This window comes from Pinus tabuliformis, chromosome 2_2, assembly GCF_031772625.1.
Source record: "Pinus tabuliformis cultivar Carrire ecotype Pingquan chromosome 2_2, CPIR1, whole genome shotgun sequence".
NCBI lineage: Eukaryota > Viridiplantae > Streptophyta > Pinopsida > Pinales > Pinaceae > Pinus > Pinus tabuliformis.
Genome location: NC_142300.1, coordinates 1,112,266,846 through 1,112,282,118, shown reverse-complemented (window position 1 = coordinate 1,112,282,118; position 15,273 = coordinate 1,112,266,846). Strand labels below are relative to the sequence as shown.

Below are 15,273 nucleotides of genomic sequence, written 5' to 3'. Positions count from 1 at the left end.
GTTTGACACTTCCAAGTGGCCTGTGTAGAAGAAAATCTTGTTGTTCGGAGATGACTGGTCCATCCGATCAGTGCTGTTGTTTTACTGCTATTTTTCAATGATGTCTTCATTAGATCTAGAAGTAAAACTAGTTGTATAAGGAGATTAAGTCTGGTTTATTGATTGATTGAGTAAGAAGGGTGATCTTTGCTGCTATCTATTTAGAACTCTGTAATATGACATTAGATCTTTAGAATTTCATTGGTTGGTACAATTTTTGGTTCAAAGGTTTTATGATTTAGTACCTTTAGAGGTATACACAGGTTGGGTTATAGAAAGTAGAGTATACATGGAGGTTGGCTTCATTGAAGTAACATATATATTCTGACATATGATTTTGAAGTTTCTATTGGTTCCGGTTGTTGATGGAGTGTTTTGGGTTCAGTTATATGTTTTGGTGACAGTGATCTGATTGACTAATTGTTGATAGATGCAATGGTATTTGATGGTTGTATTGCAGTGGTGATTGATTATGAGCTTTAATGTTACTAATGGGTCCAGTATGAAAATTTGATGAAACATGGCCTACATATTGTGTTGATGTGTACCAGGAGTATCGAGTCTGAAAATTTATGAAACGTGGTCCTTGGAGGAAGAGTGAAGGTAGTAGCCTTCTGTAGGCTGACACCTATGTATTGGTAAACTTATCATCCAGTACAAGAGATGACACTTGCGTACTGGTAAAATTATCAGCCAGTACAAGAGCTAGGGGGTTGGAGCTCCCTTCCAGTAGAAGCTGGAAAACGAGTGAGGTTGTAGCCTTAGATGCCTGCATACTGGAAAAAATTTTCACAGTACAAAACTTATAAACATCTTTTATAATAAGAAGATTGAAGACTGAGATGACAACAATGGTAGTTTTTTCCCACATTGGGTTTCCACCTAAAAAATCCTGGTGTTCATGTGTGTTGATTTATTCTGCTTTTATTGCATCTATCTACTGCCTAGTAAATACATCACACTCTGATTTAAGTTCAATAGATAATGAGTTAGTTGTTTTATAAGTTTATTATATATACGTTGGTTCCATTCATTATAGTCACAGACATAAGCTGTTTGGTTTCTGTAAAATAGTGTATACAATTTGAAAAGGAAAAATTATTATTCTGAAAGTTTAAATACTGGTTCACCCCCCCTCTCAGTATTTTTCCCAACATATGTTTCACTTTTCTAGTACTTGATTGGGTGACTCATGTATTTAGTGAACACATGGTCAGAGATATGTTTTGCAGTTAACTCTTTGAGTCAGTTTATGGTTGAGACTACCAAAGCACATTGGGTAGTTGCCAAGAAAGTATTGAGATATCTTAGGGGGATAGTAGAGTCTAGATTGTGGTATAGACAAGTTGATGAGATAAGGCCTGAGGTATTCACAAATGTAGATTGGCAAAAGAGCTCCATAGATATGAATAACACATTGGGATGCACATTTAGTGTTCAATCAACAATTGTTTCTAAGAAAATATCAATTGCACTGGGCTTAGCTAAGGCTGATTACATGGTTGCCAGTTTTGTAGGCTACGAAGCTATTTGGTTGAGAAAGCTTCTCGTAGGCTTGTTTGGATAGGAGTTACAACCCACCATGAACTACTATGACAATCAAAGCTAAATCAAGCTCTCTAAGAATATAGTATTTCACGATCACTCAAAGCACATCAATATACATTATGATCACATTAGGGATATTATTCAAAGAGGTATAATTACACTCTAGTACATACCAAAAGAGGAGTAGACAATACACATTTTGACCAAGGCCTTTCCAGGGACAAGATTTGTTTGCCTCACAGAGAATTTGGGTGTAGTGCAAAACACCTTCCTCTCTAAGAGGGAGTGTTGATTGGAGTAGAGAAGTAAGGGTTCTACTTGCCTAGGTGCTAAGGCTAACAGAGGGACCCACAAGAGAATCAATTTAGAAGAATATTAATTTATATAACTATTTCCTAAAATTATACTTAGGAAAAGATTAATAATCCTAAGTTAACTTATGATTTATTCTTAACCCTTCATCATGATTTGAAATCAATAGCTGAGAGGGATGTTAGGGTTAAGGTTGAAATTATAAGAGGAGATAGAGCAAGTAAGTGGCTAGTTTTGAAGAGCACAAAGTGTGTGATAAGCTTAGTAAGAGAGGGGTTTTTGGTAGTTAGTGACCAAATTAGGGATCGAGAGAAAGAAAGGAAGAGGCTGAATAGCCTTAACCTAACTCAGAATTAGCGCAACCATACAACAAATTACAATGCTCAAGGAGAAATCAATTTGCACGAATGTGTAGTGTGCATATATATCTAGAAGAGAAGATATGCGCAAGCCTTGCACATGGGTTCTCTTGCATTTGATTTAGATTAAATTTTGAGTGAATTTTTTTGTATAAGGTACCCATTCCCTTGCTGTGTAAATCTTTGGAAAATTTATTATTTGTTGAGCTAATAGAAAATACACACAGTTTGCAGGTTTTCCCTAGAATTGATGTTTCCTAGGTATATCATGTGTTGAATGTGTTTATTATCGATTTATTTATTTGTTTTCTATTGTGCGTGCTAAGTTAGAAAACTTTGTATTTGCAATTTAAGTTTCCAATGCAACAATTGTTTGTATTTCTATTTTTACACTTACAAAATTGTGAATAAGTTATTGAGGTTTAAGGAAATATAACAAAAAGCATAGGTCATGGAAACTAAAAATAGACACTAAGAAAATTAAATTAGATCTCAGGAACATTGTAGGAGACCTGAGGTAGAGACAATAATGCATATCAAATGTTGTTCTAAATTTTTTGTGATAACACAAGTTGGAGGTGGTATGGCTCTCTTGACAAATTTTATGTTGAATCCTTGTAAAAAAATTCATGGGAATAAATTTAACACATGGAAGCATTGAATTGTCACCCTTTTCTAGTATAGATGCCTATGGGAAGTGGTGAATGGGAATGCTTTTTAACAACTATGTTCAATTGAATTTTCAGTATGATAAAAGTAATTGTGGGTTAAAATGAATATAACTATAAGAAGGGAGGAGCAATAGTAGTCATAAAATTTCCAATGATGGATGGAATACTTCTTCAAGTGCATGATGTAGAAGTTTAATGTACAATAGGGAAGTGACAATTAAAAATGCATGAAACTCTAATAACGGTATCCTATTCAAACATATATTGATACATTAGAAAACATGACTAAGTTATTTGATTGGTTAGTTGAATGTACTAAAGACAAATCTAAATAAATTTTCGTAATTTTAGGTCATAATAGATCTTATTATTTGGAAGTAAGGGGTAAAGTTAAAATTTAGTTATAAGGTAAATCCCTTATTTCTAGGCTTAAAGAAGAATATTAATTTAATAAGTGAAAAAAAAAATTCACATTGGGATGCAATATTCAAGGGACAAAACAACTATTTTGTAGTGAAAAAAAAACATGATTTTTTTTTTGCATTAGGAGTATGTTAAGCCCTGAAAAAGCCCCATGTTAACCCTAAAACCACTTATTATACCCTAAATATTAAGTTAGTACATTTCTATTTATATATTTTTATGTAGGTTAGACCCTTTCAGTATAACTGTACCCTTTGTCTCCTATATGTACTAACGCAACCTAGTCGTAGGAGCATCATATATTTTCTTGTATTATATTCATTATAAAAGGAGGTTCCAACCTTGAAGTGGATTGTATTCATTGAAAGCAACATTTTTAGGGTGCATGGTTCATAAAATTTGGTATAAAATCATATGAACATATGGTTTCATTGCTTCAAATAAGTAATCATGACATTCCGACTATAACATTTTTTAAGGAAAACTTTAGACTTATAAATTTTGAGAATATTTAGTAGATTTCACAAAGCATATATGATCAAATTTTCATATTCTATTTCTTTATAATTTTGGAGATACACCCAATGGAATTTAAGGTTTGCGAATGGTCCTGAAATCAATTTCAAATGAGTGAAATTGGAATATTTGTTATAGCTTTCTCCTAGAGAACCTTTAGACTGTGAAAATTTTAAGGATGTGAGGAGACTTACTGAGGCACCTCATATTTTAGAAATCATATTTAAAAAATTGGATATGTTCCACACCATACAAATTTGATCTTGGGAAGATACCAAAATTCAGTGTTTTAGGGAAGTTGCCATAACCTTCACTTGGCACATCAAATTTTGGTCAGATCCATGAAATATTAGAGAAGAAATATCATAGTGCTATATGCAAAAAATTTAGATTTATAAGGGCTCAAATAAATATGATGATCATTCATCTAAATAGGCTAGAAACTAGGGTTTTGAAAGGTTGACTAAGTGGAGACCCAGTGGGAAAAGAAGGAGCATTTTTATTTACTCACCTAGCTCTTGAGGATTCTTAAGAAGTTACTTCACCACTCAAACCTACACAAATTTATCCATGACTCATGAATAAATAAAATATGTATAGTACTGGGTATCCAACTTGGAGAGTTAGTTGTCACACATGGAACAAAAGATGGAGGGAAAAATTGAAGAAATACAAAAATCCTTCAAGGGAGAAATATATAAAATCCATGAATTCCATGGAAAGCTTCTCTTATAGAGGCTTATTAGAAAATATATGGATATCCCAAGAAATCATGGAAAAATTGAGAAAAACTATGTTGAAACTCAATCACATATGGGGAATATTTCATGCCAATTAGAGAGCACAAATATTGAACCATAGAACCATAATCTTATTTTTTTGTTGGGAAAAATACTGAATTTTTTTTTTTTTGGGGGGGGGGGGGAGGGGGGAGTGAATCAATATTTTAAACTTAGTTCAATCTTTCATTTCATATTCATATTTTTGTACACTACTGTCATTAAGTAAACTAACGTATGTACGCGATTGTGATGAAGACAAATATCGCATATCCAATTAACTAACTTTTCATTTATTTCATCATTTTTTCAACTTGAACCTGTGCATCATTAATTCATTATACATTAATTAAACATTAACCATGAGCAGTAAGATCATAATAAACCATCACACATAAGAAACACAACAACACATGAGGACACCAAGTTTGTTTTTGGTGGAAACCCAATGTGGGAGAAAACCACCGTTGTTGTCGTCTCTGTCTTTTTCTTTTACTATAAATGAAAACATATTGCAATCTTGTACTAGCGCAGACTCATACATATATGCATACACCCACCTACACAAGGCTACAACATTCTCTCATTCTCCAACATCCACTAGAAGGGAGCTCCAACCCCCTGATCTCGTTTATCAACACCCACCGGAAGGGAGCTCGCACCCCCTAAACAAATTTACGAACTACCATTGGAAAGAAGCTTTGACTCCCTCACTGAAGGCTCCAACCCTCAGCTCCTCTATGGACCACGTTTCATAATATTTCATACTGGATGCACTTGACTCAAAACATCAACATTTTTAGGCCACCTTTCATCATATTTTCATACTAGACCCACTTCCATCATTTAAGACCAATATCAAATAACACTTTTGAAACCAATCAATGTATCAAACCACTCAATCACTAAACCAACTAAATCATCAAAGTAGTCACTGAATCTTAATTAACGAATGCAACTAGATCAAACTAATTCATAATAGATCATATCAGTGCATAACCATTCACAAGTATACCAATCCATACTCTGTTCATCAAATAAATTAGATAATGTCACTACAAATCTTGATCAATCACATGTTAGAAGGTATATGCTACTCTTTTGAATCATACCCTCATATGTGTCTGCTTCCCGTGAGGACTACCTGAGTATAAATATCAAAATACTGAACAATTGAATATGAATCATTGTCATAATGAATCAATCACCAAATCACATACTGAAACCATCACAGATCACTGAACCAAATACATATCACCACACAGTAGCATCATCACTAGTCAACATACCACTCCATAAACAATTCAACCCAACCAATACTGTCAAACACATATTATCATAAGAGAGACTTCATCGATAGACAACAACAAACATAACAGAATAAATCAACCATCATCATCAACTCATACTGCAAACCCTAGCATGTATACATGACTATTACAAAGAACATTTGTGTATGTACGCACTTCTCATACTTTACACCTGCGTACATATTTTGAACTTTCACAGAATGTATACACGACTACCCAAAAGTAAATCTGAATATGTTCATGATCTCTCAGAGGAAAACCAATGTACAAAGCTACAATCACTGAACCATATCTTCATTGCAACCACAAAGCATACTTCGAAACCCTTACTATCACATATTCATGTCAGAGTATCATTATCACCACATAACTATCATTGTTAGATATTTTCATCAAGTAAATCAAATAAGCACACATGATACCATACTTCAGATCTTTCAGGAATGTGTTTTTTCCTTGCTCCGTGGTGCACACATGTTTCAAATCAAATCGTTCATCAATAATCCATCACTTGCACACCCTAACACTTGATCTCTATCTCCTTATATAGCTTAGGCCTAAGCCAATACCTTAGTTCAATCCTTTACTAATGTCGATGGTATTGTTTGATAGGATCAAATATATGTGCTCGTGCTCAATACTATGGGACAATACCATTGTAAAGACCTCTGGTATTTCAATTACCATGGTGTGGAACATGTACGCGACTTTGCTTCACCATACCTATGTATGTATGCAGCCTTTCTTCATAGGACCCGCGTATACTTTCTCAAACTTTACCTTCATCATTCCTCTATCTATGAATTGATATTTCTTTTCCCATTCTCTTTGTCACATCTATACCAGCCTGTGTAATGATCCTGCTACCATAATGTTGATATCTTTATCAAGTAGGCAGCCATCAAGGACAACACATTAGCCATAATGCCAACATTTTCAATCCAATATCCACAACATTTGGAATTTAAGAGAAAACCATCAAAATACTTTGTTCTAAAGATCAATATGAATAATTTGACGATAATGATCTTATAACATGGAAGTTCCAAATGGAAAAATACTTTGGTATACTCCAAGTGATAACCTAAAAAAATGTAAATATTGCATCCATGTTTTTAGAATAAGATCAAATTGTATGATATCAATGGATTTGTGAAAGGAAAAATGATTCTATTGTATCTCGGTCCATTTTTACAAAAGAATTTACAAACCATTGTCAGTATATCAAGAGAAATGAATTCGTTAGTTAATTGGAAACAACAAACATGTCCTATTACATAACATGTTCAACAATTCCAAAATTTGAGTCTCAAGGTAAATCGTTTTATGGGAACTTTAATGGAAAGCTTGAAACATGAGGTGCATCTATTTGAACCTAAATCCCTAGAGCATGCTTTCAGTCTGGCAAGGAAATTTCAATTTAAAAGTATGCCTACTAGAAGAGTGGTAACTAACAACTATAGATAACATCATGCTCTCTCTCCTAGCCTCACTCAACTAACAAGGTTGACACCTCAGAAAATGGGTGAAATAAGAGAAAAATTACTATGTTTGAATCAATGTGATAGAAAATATAGTAAGGGGCATACATGTAATGAGAATAAATTATTCTACATACACCATAAATAGGAATAAGGTGAAGATTCAAAATCATCACAAGATCTAGAGCTAAAAGAGACTACTCCAAAAATATCTTATCATGCATTGGCCAACATCAATATTCCACAAACCCTCAAGATAAAATGATATATATAAAAAAAGGTAACTATGTTGATTGATTTTGGTAGTACCCCTAATTTCATCAATTACAAAGTAGAAAAATTTATCAATTTCTTTTCATTTCCAACATTAGAATTTCAGGTAATGATTGTAGATCGAGGTACCATAAATTGTTTAGGTAAGAGCCATAATACTAAGATGAATATGGAGGCCTATTTATTGGACATCCTCATGATTATAAACAATTGATATGTGAATTATATCATATATCAACGAAGGAAAATTATCATATCGTAAGTTAAAATTAGACTTGCTCTCGTTTGGTATGATAATTCCCAACCAATATGTTAGTTCGGTTTGCAACTTAAAAGAAATAGAAAAATTAATTCCATGTCCTCCTAAGAGGAACCAATTGAATCTAATTTTTTATTTAAACAACTATAAAACTAATGAAATAAAATGAATTAAAATATAACTGATCTAATTATATATCTATCTCAACCAAAGACATAAATTGAATTGATAGATCAACAAATAAAAAAAAGAAATCTTTTTACTAAGGCAAAGAAGAAAAATTCAATTTTTGCATTAATAATGATTTGGAATCATAACAATATCCACTAAAGGTGGTGAATCACTAAAAAAGTAGATTTCCCCTTACATTCTACTAAAAACCTATAACAATCCAATAATACAAATAACTTTGAAAAATATAACTCAGGTAAAAATCCACTTTCAAAGGCCTCAATTCATCAAAATTTGATCTTCACAAATTATATTTCAAATCGATAATTATCTCTAGATCTCTATATAAAATTTTCCCACCCACAAACTAAATTTGTAGTTTCATTAAATAAAAAAATATTTTTAGAAAGGGGCATTTTCCACTTCTTTCTAAATGATATATGAAAATATTAAAGAAGAAAAATGTGTGTATTAAGTAGAAATATCCTCCATGGATTTAGAGGATGTAGTGCCCACTCTAGTCTCCTGACCCTAATACGACATTGTCTTAGACACTCTATTCTTCGAGGACCTCAGATTGAGGATCTGGACCCATGACACTATTATTAGCGATTGAGATATTCATGGTTGTGATGTTATGAATGCTTTCCATTGATATTATGGTAGCATGAATGGTTATGTATCTTATCTATCAGTATTCTGATGATTGCAATATTAAATAGTTAAGTTGGTCTCTATTTGAAATTATGACGAGGGTAGTAAATAATATGTATGCGCTCTACTAAAAGCATAATGAGGATAAATTTTATGGATAGGTATATTTCTACGATGTTACGATGTTGATAGCTTAATGAATATGTATGTCTCCATTGATGATTATTGATGATAGCCATGAGGGATGTGTCCCCTATGTTACCTACGTCCTTTAGTTCAGACTTACAATGGACAATGATGTGAATGACCAAGAATTGTTAATGATGCTATTATGATAATTGACTAACATTGAGAAACCGTGTTACTGATGATTATTGAGTATGGCAGGGAACCATAAGAGGCACTCGCATATGACGAGTTGATGACACCTGGTTTGACGAAAATTCATATTATTTTATCTTTGAAAGTCTAAGTCGATCTTAGAATCTGCCATATATGTTTAACTATATTCTGATGATATATTAATGGTTGCAGGCACAGATTAGTTGCTTGACCGAATGACTCACATATGGGTGATGGGGTTGTACAAGTGGATGGAACTACATGGGAGGGGTGGGACAGAGTCCCTGAGCCCACCCACTAGCACTCCCGCCGTGACTTGGGCTGGAAGGGTTGAAGCACCTTCGCCTTGAAGATCATGATGCCATGAGGGCAGGTTCCAAAGTTGGGTCGCTCATGAGGACTTTACCGGGGGGCGCGCATCAAGGTGGATTCCTTGATCCCTGACACCATTAGTCTCACTATAGCAGGCAACATAAGAGATGATAGTGGTCTATGACGTTGCACTATATTTTCCCCTCGTAATCACTGGATGCTTGAAGGGCAAGAGGTGTGGCACCCTTGGAACTTCAGGGGAATTTCTTGAAGGGCACGACCAACTTGGCACCCTTGGCATCACAAATAAACTATTAGGTGTGGCACCCTTGGAACTTCTAGGGAAGTTCTTGAAGGGCACAACCAAACTGGCACCCTTGACATCACAAATAAACTATTAGGTGTGGCACCCTTGGAACTTCTAGGGAAGTTCCTGAAGGGCACAACCAAACTGGCACCCTTGACATCACAAATAAGCTATTAGGTGTGGCACCCTTGGAACTTCTAGGGAAGTTCTTGAAGGGCACAACCAAAGCTTGGCATCCTTGGAATCATTAAAAATAAATAATAATAAATAAATATAAGCAAGGAATGAAAACTAGGTAAATTTACATCAAGGGTAAATGATGATTAGAAACCAATGTAATTAAATCAAAAATAAAACTTGGAATAAGGAGGATCATAGGAAGAATTAAAATAGAGTACCTTAAAAACTCTACCCTTCCCATTTTGGAAAATACTAGGAAGATTATGTGGTTTAATTAGGAAAAAGGGGAAAGACAAACATAATGGTAAGGATAAAGATTAATCCTAAACTAATTTAAACCTAATTAAGAAAAGGGGAAGGTGAATTAAAATGAGAATAATAAATTAAATTTAGAGAAATGTAGAAAAGTTCCATGTGTCAACAACCAACATAAGAATATCCATCTAGGAGATAAACCTAAGTTAAATTAGGGAGTAGATTGGGGATAAAATCTTGACTCATTAATTGACTTCAAGTAATGAACACAAATTAAGGAATAAAAGGGGGGAATAAAGAGACAACTAGGAGAAGAAATAGGAATCTTGTTGAGGTGAGGAAAATATTAGTTTTAAATAAAAATTTAAGTAAATAATTTTGGGAGACCCTTGATGTGAGAATGACACATGGGTGGGTGAATAATCAAGCTATTGAATTATAAAAAAATAATTAATTATGCATGACATGACAAGTGTCACCTATGAGGACTCCTATAAAAGAAGGGGCAAGCCATGGAAGAAAGGACTTTTTGGGAACGCTATTGTTGGATGGATGAGATGTTGTGAGAGCAGTGATTACGAAGCTATAGTGAGTTTGGTGAGGTAGAGGATTTAGAGAGGGGACTCTTGAGCCAAGGTGTGCTCTCCTCTACTAGCTAGTGCTTGTCTCCATTGTACAACCCCATTGCAGCTCGGGGGTCCGCGGGGAAGAAGAGTACCCAAGGAGTAGGTTGGGAGGTTAACCGGTGGGTCTTCGCATTCGGTTCAAGTGCGTCATCATTCACTCGCGGAGGTGACCAGCTACAAGGGAATACCAGCAACAACAGAGCAAGTGGAGTCTCGCCTTCTGGTGAACGGTACATATGTATTTCATTACTATTGATCTTAGTTAAAAGTATGAAATGTTATGATATGTTTCCTGAAATGAGTGGCAGGAATGTGTGTGCTAAATAAATTTGAATTTCAATGCATTTCTTTTCTGGTTGTATTTGCTGTTTAAAAAAAAAAAAAAAATGTATATAGTCTGGAGAGTTATGGTCCTCACACTTGGTATCAGAGCCATGTTGAACCCTTGAGGCCTATGGGCCCATGCATGTATGGCTAGTTTGTTAAATAATATGATGAAAATCCCTAACTAATGTGACGAACTCCGACCTCCTCCTTCGTTTACCCCTTGCAATTTCGTCTGACGGGGAATTTAAAATAATCTCTGCTCACAAATTCGTCAATTGTAGCTGTTGCCCTGTTTTATTTTTTTTTTTCCTTTCAAATTCTATCCGCCGAGGAAATCTAAAACATCTCTGTTTAAATTTCATGAATCTGGTCCTTACACTAAATAAAAAGAAAAAAATTTAGTGTACGGCAGCGATGGTGTTTGAAGGAATATCCTTCATCTGATTCTGGAGCATGGGCGACGACAAAAACATGATTGGTGGAGCGTTTCCATTCTCTTGCATCATGGCGATCACACCTGGTGAAGTTTTCGCATCGCGCCTGCAGCTCGCGGTCGATTCGAGGGACGGACATATCTGATGTAGAGTGCTTCTCTTCTATCCTCAGGAATGTATGATGGCGAACAATTTCTTCATTATTAGAATGGGTGACAAATAGAATCTAAGTAGGTGGATAGTTGAAAATAAAACTATTTTATAAACCAAATGTTCATGAGGCACAATACTTGCTAAGGTTTTGCAAATGGGGTAGCAAGCTAAGTGGGCTTGATTGTGGGGAAAAACTCCACAGTTAAGCGCGCTTGAGCCAGAGGAGTTCTAGGATGGGTGACCTCCTGGGAAGTCCTGGTTACCGGGTGCAAGCCCCGGAAGTGATGATTGATGCTATGTGATTCGTTCTCCACATTTCACTAGTTTCAATCCCACTTCTTCACCCCTGTGAGCATCACCCGATGCAATGAGTGCTAAGTGAACTATTCAAAAATCATGAGAAATTAGTCAGTTACGACTACCTCTCATGGAAATGGTCATACGTGAATGATCTTACTTAACGCAGTTGAATTCCAAAATGATATCTAAAACCAAATGTTTTTAATAATATATTACCGACATGACATAAGAGGGACAGAGTAGTCCGTGGATAGCTCCCTTTACTATATAAACTTGGATTTCATGAGTGGAGGGTGATGGATCACCATCATCCATTTATATTTTAATATTGAATTTTGAATTTTATATACATAAATGTTTTAATACCAATATATAATGCAATTGAAAACTAAATTTTTCTTGGCCAAGTCTTCTGGGTGACAGATTAGTTAGTGGATCCTAAGATGAGTGACAGAAGAGTCGGTGCATGGTTTACTGTACCGTCTCTTAAATGTGGGATTTCAAGATAGCTTGCTGTACTGTTTTTAATTGTGGGAATTCAGGATAGCTTACTGTGTGATGAATAGTCAATCCATGCGCCAAAACTCGAGACCTTGCCATTTGATTGTCTTATTGACATTAAAATATCAGTCGATGTTGAGTTGCCTTTTAATGTAATTAATTCAGTGGGCAAGGATAAGAAAACACGTGAAGCTTGTATGTGACAGTGAAACCCTAGTGCGTCCATGATGTTTCTCAAAACATGGCCGCTGAGCCATTCTTTGCTCTTTATTCTGTCAACATATGTTGCCGTGGATGTTATGGTTAAGTACAGGGGCGACACTAATCTTCCCCATATTTCCTCCCGCCATTGGAGAGGGCAAGAAACAGAAGAATGGCCGGGCCAAGCGGAAATATGCAGCAGACGAGAAGGGTACTTAGAGATCGGTGACGTTGCTGGGCTTCGTTACAAGCCGAGAATGAAGGAGGGGGAGAATCCCTGGAATCAGATGAAGTGGGTTGGAGAAGTGGCCCTGTGCCGCGTGAAAGGGCATCTCATAGATAAGTTGGATGACGAGAGAACTTCCGAAGAGGATTCACCCTCAGATTCACTGGAGACGTGGAGGACAGAACGCATCTGCTTCCATGGATGTTGGCTTCGAAGATCGATCTGAACGAGAGAGCGCGCCGAGTTTTTCTAGATCTGGGCGCCAGCTACTTCAACACCAGTCTCACTTGGTTCATGCGCATGTATCCCTGCGACTTCACTGAGATTCATGCCTTTGAATCCAACGCCCACCGGCTGCAGAAACCCTCTCGCGGGTTCGATGAAGAAGCAAACATAATGGACCCCAACGCTTGGTCTTACATGACGAAGGTCACACCAGAGGCCACCCAATGGATGCTGGACCGAATCAAAGTGTATCATAAGCTGGTGGGTGATGAAGACTTTTAAAAGAAAATTACGTAAACCACATCCTCTGGAAATCGTGTGGGGAATCCTAGATTGTTCACACTCATAGAGCGTTCCATAGTTCAATGGATGCAGACGCCACTACTAAATTATTAGCAGGGCCGAACGAAGGGAATCCTCCAATACAATTAGCGATGGCCTTGCCAAGTCTTCCACCAATAACACCGCTTGCCTCTACACCCTCCAATTTTGATCATGCTTGGAAAGGATTCGTGGGTTTAAGCACCGTAAAGCTTGTGGGCAGAGGGTAACAGAGGATTCATGGACGAATTCAAAGAATTTGAGATGTAACAGCAGACCAAAACTACATTGCTCGTCATCCGATAAGGAGGAGACTGATTGCATTGTGGGGGATTTCTGTCCCCTGTATTCGTCTCGGAGCAATCTCACCATAACTCCCACTAGACGACCGCAGCGTTTAATGCGTTTACGTGCTGCTAACGATAGCCAAAATGGGGCTCCTGAGACATCTCTTACAAAAGGTCGCTTTGGAGAGATTGTGCGAGTGACAAAAGAAACAAATGTTCAAGTGAAAATCAGCTTGGATGGTTCAGGAGTTTCTGACTGCAATACTGGCATACCTTTTCTGGACCACATGCTGGATCAATTTGCATCACATGGGCTCTTTGACGTACAAGTAAAGGCTTCTGGGGATATCCATATTGATGACCATCATACAAATGAAGATGTTGCTCTTGCCCTTGGAAGTACTCTACTTCAAGCTCTTGGAGATAGAAAAGGAATCTATCGTTTTGGAGATTTTTCAGCTCCTTTAGATGAAGCTCTTGTACACGTCGCCTTGGATTTATCTGGACGCCCCTACTTGGGTTACGATCTGTGCATTCCTACACAAAGAGTTGGCACATATGATACACAGCTGGTGGAGCACTTCTTTCAATCTTTGGTCAATACGTCTGGGATGACCCTGCACATTCGTCAGTTTTCTTTAATAGCTCTCTTTGTGTACAACATATTCATGCCAAACTCTATAAATTGTCATGCCAGCTTGTGATGGCTTGCTATTATTTAGGTCCTATTCCCGAAACAAAATAAGTCTTGATTGCAGATTCTAACTGTAGGTAAATTCTAAATTTGAATTGTTTCAGATACAATACATTCTGTAAACTGGTTAATGAAATATTATGCTGTAACGTGGTGTTGATATGAAATACGACTTTCACTGTTGTCCATTCATTGTTTAGGTTGCATTAATATGTAATAGAAGAAAACAGTGGCATGTAAAACATTTAAGATGATACTTTGAGTGTTTGAGTGTGTAAATACAGAAATGGAATTATTTCTTTTGGATAATATGTTTTTATGCAAGGGCAAGATGATCTTTTCCGCGATGAACCAATCAATGAATATAAGCATCTGGATTACCAAGATCATTGTCGTTTGATTTTTGTGATATCTTAATTTTCCAGTAGAAATTAGGAATTCGAGCACTTGAAGCCTGCTACATTGGCATGTAATACATAATTTATTGCTAGCTTGCAAAGCAAGCAAAACAAAAAGACAGAGTGATCAGCCTGGTGTTTAATAGGTATCTGATATTCACTTGCTAGTTGATCTTTTTCGAAAAGGGGATAGCAAAGGACACTGGCAAATTTTATTTTGCAGCGCTGGAAGCATCCATTTCTCTTAAAATACATTTTAGTTTTTGTTTATACTTTATGTACACCGATAAATGCTATATGATATTATGAGATCTATATTATAAGATAGACAAAATACCTCTATATCTATAAGGGAATTAAGGCAATTTAATAATGAGAAAAATAAGAAC

General features: G+C 36.0%; 2 pseudogenes; both read left to right on the top strand.

The window, feature by feature from the left end:
- The first annotated feature begins 12,475 nt into the window (after positions 1-12,475).
- On the top strand, positions 12,476-13,550 carry LOC149197298 (uncharacterized; annotated as a pseudogene).
- LOC149197297 (imidazoleglycerol-phosphate dehydratase 1, chloroplastic pseudogene) lies at positions 13,550-14,624 on the top strand (annotated as a pseudogene).
- Positions 14,625-15,273: the final 649 nt, after the last annotated feature.